Raw genomic sequence first — 12,068 nt, forward strand, 5'->3', positions numbered from 1 at the left:
GCGATATGAGGTGAGAGCAAAGAACTCAAGAGAAGAAGGTGGCATAGCATTGAACTGGTTCACCAAGGAGTGAAGATGGGAAAGCAAGGAGAGTGTAGCTAGTGCTAGGGCGATAGCCTGGGAAAGAATTGAGAGTCAGAGGACTGGAGGTCACTGAATGGATGAAGAGCAGGGTCTAGTGTTGCAAGGCTGAGGGAGAGGTGGAATGAACAAGAGAGTATGATCAGATAAGGGTGTGCCAGAGTTCATGAACATGCAAATAGTGCACTTGTGGGCAATGGAAAGATTATGAGTGAAATAATCTTTGTGTGTAACTGAGGTGGGGAAGAGGAGTTGTGAGGTATGATTCCTTAAGACCCCTCTATTCCAATCAGTACTACCCAGTTTGATATTTTACACAAATCATATAGGGATAACTAAATAAGATAAAATCTTATGGTAGGCCTTTATAAGAGGCCTCAGACTATTTTTGGTGAGTTTTAAAATTTATTTTAAAATACAAAATAAGAAAAAAACATTGCCATGGACATAGCAGAGCATAAGAGAGGATTCAGTATAAAACAATAAATTTCCTGTCTAATAAATATTACACGTTGTTTTCAAAACTACACAACTTTTCTTTGTGTAGAGGGCTAAGGGGAGTTCGAGTCCTGTGATCAAGGCCATAGCTGAGGAGAAGCCTGTTCCCGTGGGACTTGTGCTTACACTAACCCTGGCAAAAGCTCTCCATGACCCTGAAACCTGATGTTCCTGCAGATACTGATGTTCTTTGCAGAAAGTTGCTATTGGGCCTGGGAACTCAGGAACTAGCTTCAGGAGCAGGATAAGCTTTGTTACTTGCTTCAGGTACAAGGATGTGGGTAAGTCATGGGATGGTGAAGTAATGTCATGAGATGGTGAAGTAATGGGATGAGCTTAGCCTGAACATGACTGTGGTTATAGCCTTTAAATACCCTGACCCTCAGTTGAATAAAGGAATTGCTCTCTTGCTTTCCCTTCTGCCCCAAGTCTTTCTTCTCACGGCTCACCAAGACACTCGGCAGACTCTGGTTGCCCACAGCATCTTTGTCCCCTTGTTGGTTTTCTTTTCTTTTCTGCTACGTACTTTTTACTTTATTTTTCCCCCTCTGTTCCTCCCTCTCCAAAGAAGACTACAGTTAAGCCCCAATACACACAGACATACACACAGACACATATACACATACCACATATATACGCACATGTAAATAGATATCTATAAACATATACACATACATTCACACACATATATGTAAGACCATATTATGCTTACTTCCCCCTGTCATCTATTTCTGAAGGTCAATAGCATCTTCCTTTATAAGTCCAAGCCTTTCCATGTTTTTCTAAATCAACCAGTTCATCATTTCCTACACCACAGCAGTATTTCAACCCAATCATATTCTATCTGAGAGATTGTCAAAGTTTTTTCTCAGTTTTCAATGTCCCTTCGATTCTTAACTACATAGGTTTTATTTATACAAGAAAATTTTATTTTAATTTAAAATAATGAAATTTATCCATTTTATACTTCAATAATGCTCTCACCTAACAATATAGTTTAAGGTCTGATACTACTGAATCTGCAGCTTTTACATCTTTTTTCCCCCTGGTTTCTTCACAGTTCTTGACCTTTTGTTCTTCCAAATGAACATTATTATTTTTTCTAACTCAGTAAAATAATTTTTTAGTAATTTAATTGAGATAGCATTATATAAATAGATTAGTTAGGTAAGATTGTCATTTTCTAAAAATTTAGGCCTCAAACTTTAATAATATGTTCACTGCTTGTTTAACAGCTATGAGGCTCACTTGCATAACCACAAGAACGCTGGCAAAGATATCTCCACCCCGTTTTACTCAGAGTCTTTGTCTAAACCTAGCATAGGCAGGATGCTCGATTCTTTAGAAAGTTCCTCAAATTATTTTTGCACTTCCGGACCTCTCTCTTTTGTACAACTTAAGCAGGTGACCATCTTATGAGCAGCAGAGATGCTTGCTTTATGCTTTGCCCAACTCAAGAGTCCCCTGCTGATATACCATTTTTTGGCTGATACATAATTTTTGGCCCTCAAGAGAAAGGTCTCTCAACCAATGAAATGTCTATATCTGTATTTTATCAAGCCTCTGTTGCACATTTGGGTATCAACCCCTATAAAAACAAGGTCCTAGGGATCATGGGCATCAGATCATGAAGATCTGAGGTTCGCTTCACTAGAGGGGGCCATGGACCCTTGAATGAAGTGCCATTGGCTCAGAGCTCTGCCTCAGCTTCTTTTATTGTAGATTGGACAATTTTAAACTCCACGGAATAGATCATGTGAAATGAGTAAGCTAAGGTTAAGGTACTAGAGGGAGTATCAGTACGTATGCTGAAGTCCCCTAGTATGAGGGCAAAATTGGAGATGAGAGAAGCACTGTGAGCTGGTCATGGAATTCATTGAGAGTGTCTTGGAGGTCAGTAGACAATAGCCAGTGGATCGTGGTATAGATATGGACTGAGTGAACCTCCAAGGAAGAGAGAATAATGTGTGATGAAGATGGGGGACAATCTGGACGTGGCAATGAGGAGGAAGTACAATAAATCCTCTATCTCAGTCAGTGAGTTGAGGAGAACGAATGAAAACATAACCAAAGCTGGACACTGTGCCATCAGGAAGGAGTCAAGTATCAGTGAGAGTCTGAATGGAAAAGGAAAAGATTTAAGGTGAAAGTAAGTTTGTTACCTATGGATCAGGCAGTCCAGAGAGCACGGAGGAAGGGAAAGGTAGCTTAAGTGTTGGACATAGTGTCTCTGTGTGTATGTATGTGTGGGGGAGTGGGGAGAGAGTGGTTGAAGGGAAAGAGAATAAGGAATTAGAATGGAGAACAGGGTTTCAATGATGGCAGATGGGAATTCAAAATAACCGATGGAAGTGGAGTATGGGGAGTTTGTTCATCTTCGAGGAATGAATTAAGGTAGGTAAACAACATCCCTAGGGGTCTAGTATCAAATTAGAACTCTCTCAGGTTTCTTAGGGTGAAGAGACAAGTAGGGGGAACTGAAAGAATGTTACCTCCCTTTCCCTGCATTCAGGAAGCCAAACAGAAGACCTGGCTGGCATGATGGAATGAAATCTGAATCTCAAAAGTAGGAGACTGGAGCTCAGTAGAATGACAACTAGTAAATGACAATCACTAGTAAACAAAATTGAGAAAACAACTTCAGATTTCTGCTGTCAATCCAGAAACTGATTTAGAACCATTCTAGATAAGTAAGGTATGGTTTGCCATTACAGAAATTATGTTGTCTTTCCCCAAATAGTTATAATCATTTCCTTGTGCAATGATTGTATACCATACTTAGTTATAACTTCTCAATCTCAAATGAAGACTTCACGTTCTTTAGTTCACAGGGCAAATTGACAGTAGTCATCTGTCAACTCTGTCTAGCCCAGAGGTTCTTTACAATAGCTATTTTCTTATCTAATATTGTGGTCAACAGAATGATCATTTCTCCTTTTAGTTCTTTCAAATGTCTTGAGTAAGTTGCTTACATATAGCTTGTCAACCAGGTCTAGAAAATATAGTAAATTCATAATTTGTCCCAATCCTCATCAAATGGCCCCAAAAGATCATTTGAAATGCATAAGCCAACAGGCCAGAGATGAACAGCCCAAGTTCCAAGAACAGGAATTAAGCCAGTCTGCCTAGAATACAAGTTCCTAAAGAACAAGTCATGTGAATTTAACTTCAAAGTAGGCTGAAGTCACATTATTCTGGGATTCATACATTGAAGAGTTTGTGTTTTATCCCAGTGGCAACAGGGGTGTAACATGGTCAATATTGTTTTTTGGAAAGATCCTTTTGGAGAAATCATAAGGGACTTACTAAAGTTGAACTGTTTATATTCCTACATGGAAAGATAATATTTATAACTCTTGAGACTTTTCTCAGTACTAAGGTAGTTGGAGGGATTATATACATACAGACAGAGGGCACAGGGTGAGTTGGATAGGAAGGGATGATATCTAGAAAAATAAAATTAAGGGATGAGAGGAATATATTGGGAGAATGAGAGAAATAGAATGGGGAAAATTATCTCACATAAAAGAGGCAAGAAAAAGCTTTATCAATGGAGGGGAAGAGAGGGAAGGTGAGAGGGAAAAAGTGAACATTTGGCTTAAGAGGGAATAACATGCACATTCAATTTGCTATGAAAATCTATCTTATGCTACAGGAAAGTAGCGGAGAAGGGAATAAGTAGGTATGAGGGGATGATAGAAGAATGGAAGAGGGGGTAACTAGAAGTAAACACTTTTGAGGAGGGATAGGGTCACAAGGAAAAATTGAATAAATGGAGGCTAGGATAGGATGGAGGGAAATATAGTTAGTCTTTCACAACATGACTTTTATGGAAGTCTTCTGCATAACTAGACACGTATAACATATATAGAATTGCTTGCCTTCTCAGTGGGAATGGGTGGGGAGGGAGGGAGAGAAATTGGAACTCAAAGTTTTAAAAACGAATGTTAATTTTTACATGCAACCAGGAAATAAGATATACAGGTAATGGGGCATAGAAATCTATCTTGCCCTACAAGAAAATAAAGGAGATGGGGACAAGGGAAGAGGGGGGTGTGATAGAAGGGAGGGCAGATTAGGGGAAGGGGTAATCAGAATGCATCTTGTCTTGGGCTCGGAGAGGAGAGAGAGAGAGAGAAGAGAGGAGAACTCAAAATCTTGTGGAAATGAATGTTGAAAACTAAAAATAAATTAATTTAAAAATTAAAAAAAAAAGGAAAGATCCTTTTGGCATCTGTGTGGAGAATGAATTTGGGAGCAGACAGACTTGAAGCCAGGCGTTCAATTAGGAGGAGCCTGTTGCAATAGTTCAGCTGCCTGACTATCCCCTTATAAAGGCTGAAACAAATAATTGAGAAAGAGCTAATGTTGTCTGAATACAAACTGAAACATACTATTTTTCTTTCTTTGTCTCTTTCTTGTTCAAGTCTTCTTGAACAAAATGACTTACATGAAAATGTTTTTATATGATTGCACATTCTCTAGTTGGCTTCTTTCTTTAAGGAAACAAATAAAAACACAGAAAACAAAACCTTAATTACTGAATTTGAATCCTTCTCAAGGCACTCCTCATAAGTTTTTTGTTTTGTTTTGTTTTTTAGCCTGCTACATTTTTTGTTTTCACTAGATTAGTCATGCTTAAGCAATTTCCCTATTTTCACTTAGGCAATTTTCTAATTAAAAAAATAAAAAGATAATTAGTTTCTCCAAGTAGTTGCCCATTGCTTGGGATATGGCTAAAAAAATTTGTGTCATCTAGAAGTCTAGTTCTTATTCTGACAATTAACTGTGACCAATCCAAAGACTTCTGAGAGTGACATTGTTTTTTTCTTTCTATTGTAAAAGCTTCACTCTTTCTGAGAACAAGTAATCCATTCAGGCCCCTTTTGTTTCTGAGTATCTTCTATGTTTCTTTGTATTCATTGCATCAGTAGAACTAAACTGGCACAAAACAACGAAACGAAAACAACAAAAAATTCCCATCTCCAAAATCTCACCCACTCCACTCTACAGTTTCGTATTTTAGAGAGACAGTAATAAAAATCAACCCAAATCTGGGTTTTGTTTTGCTTTGCTTTATTTTAAGCAACTCTGAAGTCTCTGAGAAATACCAAATGTCTAAGCACTGCTAGCAATGCTAGTAACCAGAATGTCACACCAACTCAGTCTTTTCCCTAGCTATTTTTCTATATTTAATGTTACCTACCTTTAAACCTTGAAGGTGGGAGCCCACTGAGGTAAGATGTAAAAAAAGGCTATTCTCTGCATCCTTGCTACAATTTCACCTTGAGTTTGCCTTCCATCCCCAAAATAGCAACCTCTCTTCAAAATACTAGTCATTTGAATGCAAAAAAAAAGGTCAGATCATCGATGTAACTTTCCACAGAGATCAAAACAAATATAAAAGTTCCGTATGGGCAGGGACTGTTTTCATTTTTATCTTTGAATCTTCTGTACCTAGTACAGTGTCTAGTACATGGAAAATTACTAACAAATGATTGTTAAATTGAATTGAAATTGACATAGTTTAGAAATCTTTTTCAAAGGATTTGAATTATCCGTGATCATTGTGGATGCATGCCCTCCTCCCCTAAACTTCCCGTCTATTACAAACTTATTTCTAGGTTTGGACAAAGTGTTGTATACTTTCTTTTTTTTAAAGCACAAAACTCTTCCTTCCAGAAAGCAAGCCATGAAAGGGAAGTAAAAAAACAAGGGCTGCTGCAGGTGTGTTTAGTTGGGCTTCATTTTGTTTCTTAATAACAAAAGAAGATTGTTAAATTTATGTCAACATAATGCAGATGATGGGTGACTCCTTGAGTGATTTTGAACTGTTAAGTTACACCTTCCAGGTTTATAGTCCTAGCTTTGTCATTGACTGTTCATTCTTAGGCAAGTCATCTGATCTTCTCTGAGCCTCAGTTTTCTTTTGTGTAAAATAAGAAGGTTAAAGTAGATGATCTCACAGGTCTCTTCAGTTCTATCTGAAATAAATAAAAGTCTACAGTTTTATCTACCTGTAAATCTCAAATTTCAAAATATTAAAAATTAAATTTGTGAAATATTTTAGGTTGAAAATATATATAGGTTCTGTCATCAAAGTTTTGAAGATAATTGTATCTGAATAGTTGAGCTTCCAGTAATAGTTTTTAAAAATAACCTCGCATTTGTTGACCTGAAAACTTTGTTAAGAAAAGGCAACATGGCTAAATGCATACATTTTATGATTTAATTAATTAATCAATTCCCTATTAAAGAAAACAGTTACATAATGCATTATGGAGCCAGAAATGTTCTGGCTACCCAGTGCAGAAATCTTCTGGCCTGTATACATTTTGCCGTGAGAAAAGAACTCTCCTAGTTGAACAAATCATAAATTCAGTAAGACAGGACAATTAGCAAAGCAATATTGGTCAGGCCTTGGGATTCCAAGCTGGGTAAACATATGTCTCGGAAATCCCACCACTAATAAGTGGCAGGCTTCCTGACCTAAACAGATAACTGACATAGGAAAGGGTAAACAAAGTTCAATAGAAATTACGACCTAAGATGTCTGTGTTTTCTTTACCATTAACATGCCATAACATAGTGTAGGTCTACAAATATTAAGATATGGAAAACGTCCCATTATTCAAGATAGTGTCTTAGGTTAAAGGTCTCCTTAAGGAATGTAGAGTCAGCCTTGGCTGGCTTTTGCTGACATAGGAAGAGGCACTCTCTGAGTTTGCTTCAGAGAGAACAAAGAGATTATTCCAAAATTTTATATTAAACATTATCACATTTAAATCTTTTTAGTGGGGAAATTTCTCTGGCAAAGGCATACACTTAGCTGGGGAAAACCATCTGCTGAGTTAGGAACAATATTGGACAAGAGGCTCAGGTCCCAGGTATTGTCACTTACTGGTGATTTTGGTAAGTTACCCCACTTAGCCTGTTTCTTTGCCTGTAAAATGGGGATAATATCAACCTTGCCTTCCTCATGGTAAGGGGAGCCATTTTGGGGAGCCAAGAAGATGAAGTCATGTGAAAATGCCTTGACAATTGTAAAACTCAATATAAATGTAAGGAATTATTGTTTGTATATACATTTCTTTTCCTCTTTTTAGCAGGCTGTAAACATTCTATTCAGGTAGCTAGGTGGTCCAGTGGACAAAGCTCAGGTCTAGAGTCTGGAAGATACGAATTCAAATCCAGACACTTACTAGCTCTGTGACCCTCGTCAAGTCACTTAACCCTGTATGCCTCAGTTTCCTCATCTGTAAAATGGGCTGGACAAGGAAATGGCAAACCACTTCAATATCTTTGCCAAAAAAAAACCCAAATGGGGTCATGGAGAGTTCAACATGACCGAAACAACTGGGCAACCACAAACATTGTATTCAAAGCTCTGGTTAGTCTGTGATGCCCCATGGAATGTAGCTGCCCTGACCACTACCTAACACTCAGATAAAGTAAAATTTCCATCTTACCTACGAAGCAGCATTTTGGATTTGGCCAGTGTTTTTCTGCTAATGAAGCCTTGAACTTGTTTTATTACCAGGACTGAAATCTATCAGTTGGGATAAAGTTTAACTCAGATCTTAGACACTTACTAGCTCCATGACCCTGGGAAAGTTGTTTTACTTGACTCACTCTCCTCTTCTGTCAAATGAGGAGAATGATAACAGCTACCTCCCAGAGATGTTGTGAGAATCAACTGAGATAATATATGTAAAGTACATTGCAAACTTAAAAGAGCCATATAAATGTTAGCACCCACAGATACACTTTTAAAATTAATCAGCATTACTGACATTTTCTTTAACACTTTTTAAAAGTCTAGACAAACTGAAAAATAATAAATCAAATCCTGATGTGTAGGCTTTGCCTATTTCCAAAGTGAAAATCAGTGCTCAGACTGAAATTTAATTCTCTCCCTCTGTTAAGAGATGGCTGTAGAGTAAGACCCCTTTTCCAGAAGCAATGGCAATATTGAGTTGATTATGGTGGAAAGTAATAGTGGAGGGGAGGGGAGGGATTTGGACTTAATAGATCTGGATTCCACTGAATCTGTGAGCCCCATTAGCGAATCTCTCTTCTCTCTAGGAACCAGCTTCGTCTTCTGTAAAATAAGCAGGACAGATCCTCTTCCAGAAAACAAGACTTTCTTAACTTGGAGTCTGTAAACTTTTATTACAGATAAATAGATGGCTAGATAGATAGATACTATATTTATACACTATATAGAGATACTATTTATATAATAGTTACAATATTTCAACGTACTTTGTAAGTATCCTTTGTAATCCTATGTATTTTATCTTATGCATTTAAGAAGGTTATTCTGAAAAGGGGTCCACAGGTCTCCCCGGACTGCTGCCCAAGGGGTCTATGACCTCTATATGCTGCATTCAAAGACCTCTAAATCTCCTTCCCCCTCTAGTTCTCAGGGGAGCAGTCCTCAGATTAGTTTCTGAGGGTATTTGGTTAAAATGTACCTACCTAGGAGAATGTAGGAATGGTCTTCACCTTCCCGTGTTAGCCACCTCAGCCTCAGAGTAGAACCCACAATCTGTCCGTGGGAACAAAGGGCTCTTTTCCGTCTCAGCTGCGCGCCAAAATGGTCTGGATCACTGCCAAGTTCAGTGAGCATGCGCCTCTGCTGACAGGGAAACCAGTCCATAACATCAGACTGGGCTTCTTAAAGCAGACCTGAGCCTAGAGAGACCCTGATGGAGACTGGCTGAAATATGACGGATGAAAATGTTCTGAACATTAGAAAGGTGGGCTTTCCAGAGGAGCAGGGGCTATTCTAAGCCTCTACCATTATCTGGATCAAGATCATCCAACTTCTATCCAAATCCACTCTGATACAGAGATCATTAATTCCTCCCTTCCAGGGGATGCCTTTATAGAGTCCTCACTCCCATGTTCCTCTTCCAGAAAGAGGTAGCCGACTGTTGAATAATGCAAGGACAGCAAAAGAGAAACAGGCAAAAAGGTAATTGTTACGTCCACTCATTTTAGTCCTATCTGACTCTCTATGGCTCCATTTGGGGTTTTCTTAGCAAATATACTGGAGTGATTTGCCATTTCCATAGAGATTACAAAACTCTGGTGGGAGATCAGAATTCCCAAGATAGAAAATGAAAGATTTATGCTAACAGCTGGAAGATGAAGATGCCAGAAGAGTTAACTTGCTCAGTTTCTTACGTAATGATTGATTCTGGACACTGTCTCTCTCTAATACCTGAACCCTCGCCAAGAGCTGATAAATGACCCCAGAGGATTTTGAGAAAGAGGTAACCTGCTTCTTTCATTCACTTTCTAATGCTTTCTCTCTGAAATCCCTCCTGTTCATAAACCTTAAGGGAAATACTCTACAACTGGGGTCATTCTTGCCTTAGAACAGATTTAAAATCTCTTCTGGTTTGAGATGACAGAAAGAAGATAAATCTCCCATAATTCTGGGATTTGGATGAATTTACTATTTTTTTTATATTGTAGATGAAAGACCAAACTGAGAAGAAGTGAGGTTTTGGAAGAAAATGAAACTTAAGGAGAAACAAAACTAAGCATTTCTCTGACTTTTATTCATTCACTTTGCTTCGCCATAGAAAGTAAAAAGGTTAAGTAATGTGTTTTCTAGTGAGGCACAAGAAAGAGATCTATTCTAGGAAATTAATGAAATCTGTACTTAACTTGGCATAATCCCAGTAAAGAGGTATTCTAGGGTGCTGAGGAAGCTGTCCTAACCTCGGGTATTAAGATCATGAAAATAACTGACCCAAGTAGCCCAACTCAAGCACCAATATGCACACATATACATATATGTGCATGTACATATGTATCTATATATTAAACAAAAAATAGCCACCACCCTCACATCCACTTAGCTTAGAGGAATTGAGGAATATGTTTTGAAGATTTCAAAGATCTAGATAACTATTATTCCCTAAAAGGGGAATGGGGAGGTGGTAAGGTAATCTTGGGTCAAATAGTTTCTAAGACCAGGCATCAGATGGTAAATTAGCACAGGACTGATTGTCATGGAGAAGGGTGGAAGAGTAGAGGGGAGTCATTTCTAATTTTATATGCGTATGGGATATTCTCAACTCAAGTATTGGCGATTCAGGAATCTATTGATTTCTTTCAAGCAAATTTACTTTCCTAATTCTATTTGGATCAGACTGAGATTATAACAAGTTTTCATTCCCTAAGTACACAGACAATGGAGGAAGCAAGCAAAAGGGACAAAAGGAAGCCACCTGGGAATGAAAATATGTTCATGTGCGGAATTATGTTAGCTAAAGCCACAAAGGAGAAATATCTTTCTCCAAACTTCCTCTATTGACCTATGTCACTTATTCTAATTTTTTTTATTTGTGAGGGGAAAGGGGGAGAATTAGAATAAAGGATGTTGAATCATCTTTTCTGTCAGGACTTAATAACCTTCAGGACTCCAGACTTTCCAAAACTGAGGCACATTATTGTAGGGTATGTTACGGTCAGAATTCCTTTTACATATGTTGGACTAAATGACCCGTGAAGATCTAGAGTCAAGAACATCTTCCTGAGTTCAAATTTGGCCTCAGCCACTTACTAGCTATGTGACTTTGGGCAGGTCACTTAACCCTCTTTGCCTCAGTTTCCTCAATTGTCAAATGAGCCAGAGAAGGAAATGGCAAACCTCTCCAGTCAGTATCTCTGCCAAGAAAACCCCAATGAGAATCATGAAAAGTTGGATGACACTGAACAACAACTCTCAAAATCTGTGATCTAATAATATGACCTCTTAGTGCTATTATGTTGTTCTGCTTCGAGTTTTTTGCTTGTTTTGTTTTGTTTTGTTCAGCCTAATGACTTACTATGCACTGAAGCAGTGTCTTTCAGTATGGCGCAAGGAACTCTGGGTCTAGACACAGAGGGATCTGGATTCAAGTTCCAGCTTTGCCACTTAACTACCCCAAGTTACCCTGAGACTTCATTTCCTCATCTGTAAAATGGGCATGATTATAATTACACTAACCACTTGATTGAGTTTCAAGATCAAATGAGTTAAAGTGTGGTAAGTGCTTTATAACTAACTACTGATTAATAAGTGTGAGCTGCTCTCATGGTGGTTACCCTGGTTCAGAGAAGGGAATAGGTATATATTTAGAATGTAGTCAACTGAAATTTGGTGGGTTTTGTTTTCAGAGGTTTATACCATCTTTTTTTTTTCTCAGAGAAGTTTTGTAGTTATATTTTGTTTTTACATTAAGTCAGCTTTCAACTTTCATGTTAGTGAGAAGGAAATCCTAAGCTAGGTGTTAAATCATGTCTCATCCTATTGTGGGGGGGTAGGAGAACCAGGAGTCTACAAAGAGTCATTTGGCTCTGAGCTGAAGAATCTGAGAATCCTGACTGCCATTTACTCCTTAGGTGATCTTGGGCAGAACACTTAACCTCAATGGGCATCGGTTTCTTCAACTATAAATTGAAGTGGGTACCCTGGATGTCCTCTGTGG

General features: G+C 38.2%; 1 protein-coding gene across 5 annotated transcripts in view; it reads right to left on the reverse strand.

Annotated features, from left to right (window-relative positions):
* Positions 1-9,465, reverse strand: part of SLFN11 (schlafen family member 11) — a 29,774-nt gene extending 20,309 nt beyond the window's left edge. For 3 of the 5 annotated variants that reach the window (XM_072644928.1, XM_072644924.1, XM_072644925.1), the window contains exon 1: positions 9,061-9,465. The gene's annotated coding sequence lies outside the window, so the exon portion shown is untranslated. Of the gene's footprint in view, positions 1-5,785; positions 6,564-9,060 lie in introns of all 5 variants that reach the window. The other 2 variants (XM_072644927.1, XM_072644926.1) reach the window with 1 other exon arrangement.
* Between the last annotated feature and the right edge of the window lie 2,603 nt (positions 9,466-12,068).

This window comes from Notamacropus eugenii, chromosome 2 (genome assembly GCF_028372415.1).
Source record: "Notamacropus eugenii isolate mMacEug1 chromosome 2, mMacEug1.pri_v2, whole genome shotgun sequence".
NCBI lineage: Eukaryota > Metazoa > Chordata > Mammalia > Diprotodontia > Macropodidae > Notamacropus > Notamacropus eugenii.